A 9888-nucleotide genomic window follows, 5' to 3' on the forward strand; every position below is an offset into this window, starting at 1 on the left:
ACAATATCCAACCTCGCTCCCCCATCCGAAACCACCACGCCCGCATCCTCAAAATCCAAAGCTGGTAAAGAATACTCAAAGTCCTCAATAGACTCCACCCGCTCACTCCACAGTCTCGGAGGAGCGGACGCAGGACCAAAGGAACCAAATCGCAAAGTGGTCGACGGCACAGACGCTCCAGGCGCCGTTCCTCCTCCTGCTGCCTTACTCGTCGGCTCCGGCCTCTTGGCCATCTCACTCACAGAATCATCGGCCATTTTTTCCTTACCGGTTGTATCATCGTCACCTTCACTCATGTCATCACCAGTGGCAGCTGGAACCTCGGCAAAGAGGCTATCATCCTCAAACTGAATCTCAAGAGTGTATACCTGCCCTCGAAAAACCCACTTAACCATGTCGGGCACATAGTCGATGTCCAGAATACTGACCAACAGGCGAGCAATCCCATGAGCTCGAGTAAAGTCCATATCGACTCGCTCGGTCTTACCCACCATAAGACCGAGACTAGCAACCTCCCTGGCGTCCCGCAGTAACTCAGACGGAGCCCCCGAAAAGCGCAACCAGGCCTGGATAAGGGGTGTACCCTGGGGCTCAACCAGCTTCCACTCCTGGAACTCAAGTATGTCCTCTGTACCTAGGATCTTACACATCCCAAAGCTCAGCAACCTCTGTAAGTCCTCCACAGTTGGGAACTGAACCCTGAAAATGTTGGTCTCCAGCCTGACAAGCTCCCAATGGAAGTCACCTGGTGCCAGCTCCCGGAGACGCTGAATAATCTGAGCCTCAGACACTTGCCCTCTAGTCACTTTCACTATCCCAGTTGTCGAACTGTGCTCCTCCTGAGGAACCTCCCTCTCAGTCGGTGACTCAAAAAACGTGAGTTCAGAACAAAATACACCATATGTCATGAGGCTCGGTCTCTGCGCCCGCACCAGCGGACACACTCCAGCCTCGTGTGCAGGCTTACCACAAGAATCACAAATAACAGCCACACACTCAGCAATAAAATGACCCTTATCGCCACACCTATAACAAAGCATTCTTTCCTTTTTCTTAGCAAACTTAGCAGCCCTGTCCACCTCAGTACTGTCAGAGCCGTCCGCCGACATAGCCTGAGTCTCGGCCTCGACCGGAACCTCTACAGCGGCCGGTTCCGTCACTACGTCCATCGCCTGGCAAGCCAAATCTGTCTCCTCAGCAATAGCATCGACTACCGTCTCAACCGTAGTATGATGATGTCTTGGACGGTATCGACCCCCTCGGCCTCCTCGGCCACGATATCCGCGGAAACCGCCTTGGTTACGATTAGCTGGCCCAGTCGTCCCTTCGACAAAACCACCAGGCGACCCCAAGAAAGGCCTCTCAGCCGAACCATCACTCTGTGGAGTGTGGGCTGATATATTCCATTACACCAAACCTAAAACCGAATTTTTAGTTTAGACAACGCCTCCAACCTCCTCCCCCGCCCGCCTCTCCCTCCCCCTTCCTCCTCGCCGCCGGCGCCGGCGCCCGTTGCGGGCCTGGCCCGGGCGACGCTGGTAGTGGCGGCCCCCAGGCCCTTCCCCTCTCGGGTGTCCGTCGGCGCGGGACGGGGTGACCCCGGGCGTTGTTCCTAGGCGGCGGTGGTCCAGCGCGGCGGCGGGGGCGCACTTCTGGTCGGCAGCATCGCCGTTGGCGGTAGGGCGACACGGCAGCGCGGTTTGGCGGCGCCCGCTCGGCCCAGATCTGGGCCCTTCGGGCCCCATCTGGGTCTGGGCGGGCCGGCGTCGGGTGGGCCTGCTTCATGGCTTCCGGGAGGCGGGGGAGAGGCGATGAGCGGCAGGGTGCTGGCGGCGCCATCGCCGGCTTGCTGCAGCATGGCGGCGGGGCTTAGCGGGCCCGTTTCGGGCCTGGCCGGGCCAGGGGTGGCCTGGCATGCCCTGCCGCCGCGTCCGAACGGCTACCGCGACGGTGCCGGAGGCTCTAGCCTCCCGCACGACAACGGTGGACGTGTTCCCTCCCGTTCGGCTTCGGTGTTGCTTCTCCCTCTGCGGGGCGATTCTCTCCGGTCCTCTTAGCCTCATGTTGGTGTTCGCAGTGAGGCGGCATGGGTGGCGGCGCAACCGCAATGGCGCATGGTGGTGGGCGGCGGTCTGGCTGGTCCGCTCCGAGCCGTTGGGCGGTGGGGTTGAAGTGCGGGAGAAATCCTTGCCGGTCTTCGGCTCCGACGCGGTGACACCTGTGGGTGCCTCCATTCCTTGCTGGAGGGTGTTGGTGATATCCATTCCCCACCTCCCTCCTCGTGCCGGGGAAACCCTAGGACATGTCCGGGCAGCAGCGTTGTCGGCGTCGCTTTCCTTCTTGGAGGTGCTGCTTTGTACACGATGGTTCGAAGCCTCGGGTGGTGGTGGTTTGTTTCTGGTGGGCGTAGCGGTGGCGGGTCATCCACGCTTTGTTGAGCTGCCGTTGTTGGCATTTACTTCTTCTTCTTTTTCATTTGGGCTTTTTGTGATGTTCGCCCCAGCGATTCATGTATCAGTGTTGGTTGTTTTGGAATACAAAGCGAGGGAAACCCTTTTTTCGAAAAACCGAATAAGTACGATAGTCAGTAATTAGCATTTTTTTTCTTGCACAGAAGTTGCAGTAGGATCAAGCATGTTTCATGCTTTGGAGGAGACTAGCCTCTAGCATGTCACCAATGTTGCAGACAAAGGTTCCAGGGACTGGCTTGGCCTGTATCCACTCACCCGACAGGTTTCTGACCTGAAACCATAATAGCAAAAAAAAAATGAAGCTTTTCTTTTTCTTGATGATAGAGGATGCAGAGGAAACAAACAAAAAAAATGCAATATGTACTCTCTCCGTTTCAAAATAGATGACCCAACTTTATACTAACTTTAATACAAAGTTGGGTTATCTATTTTGCAACGGAGGGAGTATATGAGAGTGATATCCTAATGAAGAAGTACCTCAAGAGCACAAATGTCATCATCTTGGTTAACAAGTTTCAAAAGGCCTGCAGTTTAACAAAATAACGTTAACGATTCCCAAGATTTTGTGTATAAAGTGATCTCCAAGATTTTTTGTATAAAGTGCAAGATCCTCCACTGATCTTGGGACGCAACAAAAAATGCAGAAAGTGTTTGACTTTTCAAAGAAGCAAGCAAAGTATACTAGTCCAACTGACCATAACCTGTGTGAGCTCCGCTGAATTGGTCACAGAATGCATCGAGCACAAAAGAAAAGCAAAGTGACATGTATCCACCCAAGTGAGCATAATTTGTGCAGAACATACTACTGCCCTTCTTTTTTCTTTTTCTTTTTTTGCTTACCATCCAATATCAATGGAGTACAAAACAACAATGGTGTTTTTTTTCGCTTACCATCCAGTATCAGTGCGTTGAGCCTGTGGAATAGCAGCTGGGACTGGATACCCAATCAGCCTGAGGTACCAGAAGGGATCCCCTGCTCTTCTTCCTTCGAAAGTGTTCGCACATGAACACGTCACGTGTACCCTCGACGTCGGGGTGGTGCACCGCAGCTCACGTCGAAGGAGTCTCACCGGAAGCGCGATTCGCAAGTCGACCGGCGAGAGCTTTTGAAGACCCGAAACCCTACACTCCCGGGAGGGACCCCGTGGGGGAGTGCGGCGGCTATGGGCTGCCCTAGGTCGGTCAAGCCGCCCCTAGAGCCTCGGTATTTGCAGCTCTCCAACACGAAGAACGACGAAGAACGAGGGAGCAAGAACGAGGGAGAAACAAAACGTAGATGAAAAAGTTGTAGATGCGTTTGCGATTGTGTGTTGTTTTTCAATCGGCCGTCACCCCTTAAATATATAAGAGGCGGCTGGACTTCCCGTGCAAGGAAAAGGCTTCAATTCACGTCCAAAACCCTAGTCCAATTCGGATTTGTTTGGTCCGAACTTTCCAAAACTGTTCAGTAAAATCTGGCTGCACCTTGCGGGCCATGTTTGGGGGAGTAAATTATCTCAGATGAAAACGAGCCCAAAATCAATCTTGACCGTTTCGACGAGACGAACAATTTTTATGTTGAACGTTTTTTGATCTGATGCCATCTTGAGGGGGTTTTCGGCTGTTTTCCGAAGTCTGCAGCAGCGAAAATCAAAATCCGGACGAAAATACCCGGAGTGTCCGGCCATCCACAGAGAAAATGAAAACCCGGATGGGTTTTTTCGGAGTGTCCGGCCATCCAGTGTAGCAGCATCTTGTACTGGCTGTAACTTTTGCATACGACCTCGGATTAAGACGATTTTTATATCAAAATCGACCGTTTTGACGAGACGAAAACAATTCGTGTTGATCATTTTTCGATATGAGGACATTTTAATTGGGTTTCCAGCCATTCTTTAATCTGGTGTCAACATGAGCATATCTGAACTTGTCATAACTTTTGCATCCGAGCTCCGTTTTAGACCATTTTCATATCCATCTTGATCTTCTCGAAAAGATCCATCCCATGGTGACCTCCAATCATAAGTTTGAACTAATCTTGACATAGCTTAAAGAAACTTTTACCATTGTGCCACTTTTGAGCGTCAACACATGCCCCCCTGTTTTTCGGCAAAGCTAGGGTGCCGAAAAATAACTTGTACCATATTTGTTCTATAGACGATGTCAACACTCCATCGGCCATTTATATGTTCTTAGGGCGATAATTATATATCGGCCATGTTTATGCTAAGGGCGATAGTTATATATCGGCCGTTTGCCTATCTAGGCTTCTTGCCACACACTTGGATGATACTTCTTTAAATATTTGTCATTGAGAGCTCGAGGTAATAATGTGCCTTGTACGGATTCCACCAAATATGAGTTTCCGAGAACCACTCTTGTATTCTTAAAAGGACCTTCCCAACTTGGAGACCACTTCCCGAACCTTCTATCTTTTGAACCAATTGGTAGAACCACCTTCCACACGAGGTCGCCAACTTGAAAATTCTTCAACTTGACCTTCTTATTGTAAGCTCTTGCCACCCTCAACTTATCCCTCTCTATGGCCTTTAAAGCAACCAAACGTTTATCGACAACTTCATCAATATTGTCCATCATCAAGTTATAGAAGTCCACAGCCGATAAATCATTTTGTTTGGCTATTCTCAAAGCATTCAAATTCACTTCCACTGGTAAAACGGCCTCCTGGCCATATACGAGCTCATATGGAGTCACCTTTGTAGCACCATGCCTTGAGATCCTATGTGCCCACAAAGCTTCGGACAATAGCTCATGCCATCTCCTTGGATTATCCTCAATCTTCTTCTTGATGAGCTTGATTAATATTTTATTACTAGACTCAGCTTGTCCATTGGCTTGGGCATAACATGGAGAAGAAAATTGAGCAACTTTATCTTATATGATTCAGCAAATTCTCTGGCTTGATGTGACATAAAGGATGAACCTTGGTCCGTAGTTAATGTTTGAGGAATGCCGAATCTATGAATAATATGCTCAGTTATGAATTGAATTACCTCTGTATGCGTCATATTTTTGAGTGGTATTACTTCAGACCATTTAGTGAAATAATCAGTCGCCACCAACACGAACCGATGCCCCTTTGAAGAATAAGGATGAATCTCTCCAATAAAGTCTAATCCCCAACCTCTAAAATGCCACGGCTTGATAATAGGGTGTAACATAGCAGCGGGAGCCAACTGAATATCACCAAACTTTTGACAAGCTTCACATCCTTTATAATACCGGAAGCAATCATTAACCATCGTCAGCCAATAAAACCCAGCACGTCGTAATAGCCATTTCATCTTGGGAGCCGACTGACGAGTGCCACAAATACCTTCATGGACCTCTCCCATAGCAACTCTCTCTTGGTCCTCGTCCAAGCACTTTAAAAGAATATCATCAACCGTTCGGCGATAGAGACCATCATCTCTCATTATGTATTTGAAAGCCATACGCCGAACAGTCCTGTCCACCCTTTTACTAGGATCACACAAATAATCAATAATGGGTTTCCTCCAGTCTTGATTTTCTCCTGCATTAAATTTTTCATTAGTGGCCAAAACGGTGGGCTCCGGTTTGGCCTCCCCTATGTTGGCAAGACTAGACATCGGCCTTTGAGAAATATGAAACATGCCACGATCAACATGATAGCCAGATGCTTGTTGTGACAACTCATTTGCTCTCCAATTGTCATGTCTAGATATATGGGCAATGCTAAAATAATCCAAATCTGAAATTATATCTAGACATTTATCAAGATAAACATTAAGTGATTCGTCAAAACATTGATAGACTTTGGATATTTGTTGCACTACTAATAACGAATCACCAAAAGCCTCAATATGTGTAGCACCTATGGCAAGCAACATCTCTAAGCCGAATAACAATGCTTCATATTCGGCTTGATTATTTGTGCAAAAGTATTCTAAGCGGCATGAGGCTTCAAAACAGCACCATGAGGAGATATATAAACAATACCAACACCTTGGCCATTGCTACACACTGAACCATCAAAATATAGTCTCCACGGTACTAATGAGACAAGGTTTATATCAATATCATGCTTGTCATCAATCCGATGCTCAACAATAAAATTAGCAACAATTTGACCTTTCATGGATTTCAGAGATTCATAAGCCAAATCATATTCAATTAAAGCATAAGCCCACTTGCCAATTCTACCACTAAGAATTGGCCTATGCAACATGTATTTGATGACATCAGTTTGACAAGCTATAATGCAAGTACTAGGCACTAGATAATGTCTCAATTTTGTGCAAGCATAATATAAGCATAAGCATAGTTTCTCAATAAATGTATACATTGTCTCGGCGTCCAATAACCGTCGGCTCAAATAAGTAATAGCATGCTCCTTTCCTTCGGTCTCTTGAGTCAAAACAGCACCAATAACACCTTCCTCCGCTGCAACGTAAAGTCTAAATGGCTCCTTGTCTCTGGGCGCTTTCATAACCGAAGGAGTGCACAAATATTTCTTAATCATATCAAATGCCTCTTGCTGTTTTGCCCCCCAAGTAAAATCAACATCATTCTTTAACCGAAGGATAGGAGTAAATACATCAACCTTTCCTGATAGATTGGCTATGAACCTCCTCAAATAATTGACCTTGCCAAGGAATTTTTGCATACCTCTCTTGCATGTTGGAGCCCCTACTTTCTGTATAGCTTCTATCTTTTTGGGATCAATTTCCACACCATCTTCATGAATAATGAAACCCAGAAACTTCCCAGCCGATACACCAAAGGCACACTTCAAAGGATTCATTTTCAGCCCATATTTCTTCATTCTTTCAAAAGCCAAACGCAAATCGGCTAAGTGAGATTCAAAAGCATCCGGTTTGACAACAATATCATCAATATAAACCTCAAGTATAACACCAAGTAAATCATGAAAAATTAAATTCATAGCCCTTTGATACGTGGCACCGGCATTTTTTAATCCAAAGGTCATCACTGTCCACTCAAATAAACCAAGAAAACCGGGACATCGAAAAGCCGTTTTGGACATGTCCTCTTCGGCCATAAAAATCTGGTTATACCCCGCATTACCATCAAGAAAGCTAATGACCTTATGTCCAGAAGCATCATTAATAAGCATATCGGCTATTGGCATGGGATACTCATCTTTAGGTGTAGCTCTATTCAAATCTCTGAAATCAATGCACACCCTCAACTTGCCAGAGCCTTTCTTCTCTACTGGTACAATGTTAGAAATCCACTCGGCATACCTGCAAGGTCTAATAAAATTAGCTTTAAGCAAACGACCGATCTCTTCCTTGATCCGGTCATACGTTTTTGGATTAAACTTTCTGGCCGATTGCTTGTATGGTCTAAAACCGGCATTTATAGGTAACCGATGCTCCACTAGCTCTCGGCTTAAACCCGGCATCTCATGATATTCCCATGCAAAGCAACAAATATATTCTTTCAATAGCTCGATCAACTTAGCCTTATGATCGGCTCTTAAATTTTTGTTTACAAATGTCGGTCTAGGAATTGAACCATCTCCTATATCTATCTCTTCTAATGGATCGGCCGATGTAAAACCTTGTCCTAACTTATCCATATCATCTAACTCTTCTATGGACTCATACATATCGTTCTCATTGGACCGATATTCTACAAGACGCTTTTGTAACCACTCTGAGTTAGGATCCATTTAAATACATCATACCTTGGAGCCGATTATCGCCAACCGGCTTTAAAGAAACGGGCACGAAACCACTTTTTGTGGCGCTAAGAAAATCATATTCTGACAAGTCGCGCCCCGTCAAGCAAGTAGCATTGGGATGTTGCCAATCCACCGATGCATCGTCCAAAGCAACACAAGTCGAATTATCCGCATGAATGACTTCTACTTCATCATCAATCCATTGAATCAAAAACTGGTGCATAGTAGATGGCACGCATTGGTTCGCATGAACCCAATCGCGGCCTAATATCACATTGTAGTTACCTTGCACCTCGGTGGCAAAGAATGCGGTAGTCAAAGTTTTGCTTCCCACCGTAAGCTCCACATACATCACACCTTTGGCTTCAGTTTTCTCTTTGCCTTCAAATCCATTAAGCACCATGTTGGTCTTTATTAACTCTTCATCGCGCAGCCCCAATTTTTTGAAGACCGAATATGGCATAAGATTCACCACAGCACCACCATCGATAAGCATTCTGGCAACCGGTGATCCATTAATATGACCTTTAAGGAACGATGGCTTCAAGTGCGTCACCGGTTCTTTTGGCTTCTCGAATATAGCATTTTTAGGACCAAAATCTAGCTGAGCTACTTCCCCTTCTTCATCTATAGCACGAAATTCAGCGGGTAAGTAATACACCATATTAATATCCATACCTTCATGAACTGGTGTAGACTCATAATCAAGCATTTCATCTCCTTTCGCAAGCATGTCCACTGACTCTGAAATATCTTCAAGGGAAGAGGAAGTAGTAGGCAAAATGGACGATGTAATAGCAGCCGCATCGTCCTCCGTTGGTGGTGTAGGTGTTGCTATGATCAATGCAGAAGCTACAATGTTTTCCTTTTGCTTTGGCCTCCACACTTGTTTTGGGGGTACCATGGGACGGCTTTCATTGAATAATTTATCCCTTAGCTTTTCTGCTTCTTGTTCCTCCTTCTCATGACTCCTCATGCGATGCAATCTCCTTTTTTGCGCCTTGGTCAGACCGGAAGGACACCACTTAGGCTGAGTATATTTTGGATCCCTCGACTTGGCCTTGCTTATGCTAGCTTCATGATCATTAGCCATGGGGCCTTGCTGGACCGCAACCACATCTTTATTAGAATCAGCCGGATTATCAACAATAATCGGCCCTTTGATTATTAATTCTTTAGTGCCTATCATAATAGTTTCACCACTAGCATTCTTCTCCTTTTGCTTGCTAGGCTCTGAAATTTCAGCACTTGGTGATTTGGCACGCCACACTTGTCGGTTGACCCTTTTTTGATTATCTTGCATTGGCCGATTGACACCATTGTTCAAACAGCCTCGTGTGGGATAAGAAAGCCTCTCATGAACGGGCCTCCTTGGTTCTTACCACCCGGATGAAAAGCATAAGGGGCCATTGGGGGCTGTCCCCATCCTCCATTGAAGCCTCCCATGTAGTATGGCGCATAGGGGGGCGGCGCCATCCATGGTCCTGGTGCCCATGACCCATATGGCATTGCGTGATGATGAGATTCTTCCCTCGGAGGTGATCTTGAGCGCTTCAAATTTGATGACCGGTTAGAGCTAGAACCGGCCGCTTGATTGGCATACTTGGACAACAGCATATCAAAAGTTGGCTTGATTCTCTTGCGCTGCACTTTAGCTTCATTCGTCTTCCACTTGCCTACCTCTGGACTCTTGGGCTTAACAAATTTGACGTGAGTGTTCTCTTGCACTTGTGATTGCCCCCCCCC

General features: G+C 46.7%; 1 pseudogene; it reads right to left on the reverse strand.

Moving 5' to 3' along the window:
• Window positions 1-9888, reverse strand: part of LOC119339206 — a 61596-nt pseudogene that overhangs the window by 5579 nt on the left and 46129 nt on the right.

This window comes from Triticum dicoccoides, chromosome 7B, assembly GCF_002162155.2.
Source record: "Triticum dicoccoides isolate Atlit2015 ecotype Zavitan chromosome 7B, WEW_v2.0, whole genome shotgun sequence".
NCBI lineage: Eukaryota > Viridiplantae > Streptophyta > Magnoliopsida > Poales > Poaceae > Triticum > Triticum dicoccoides.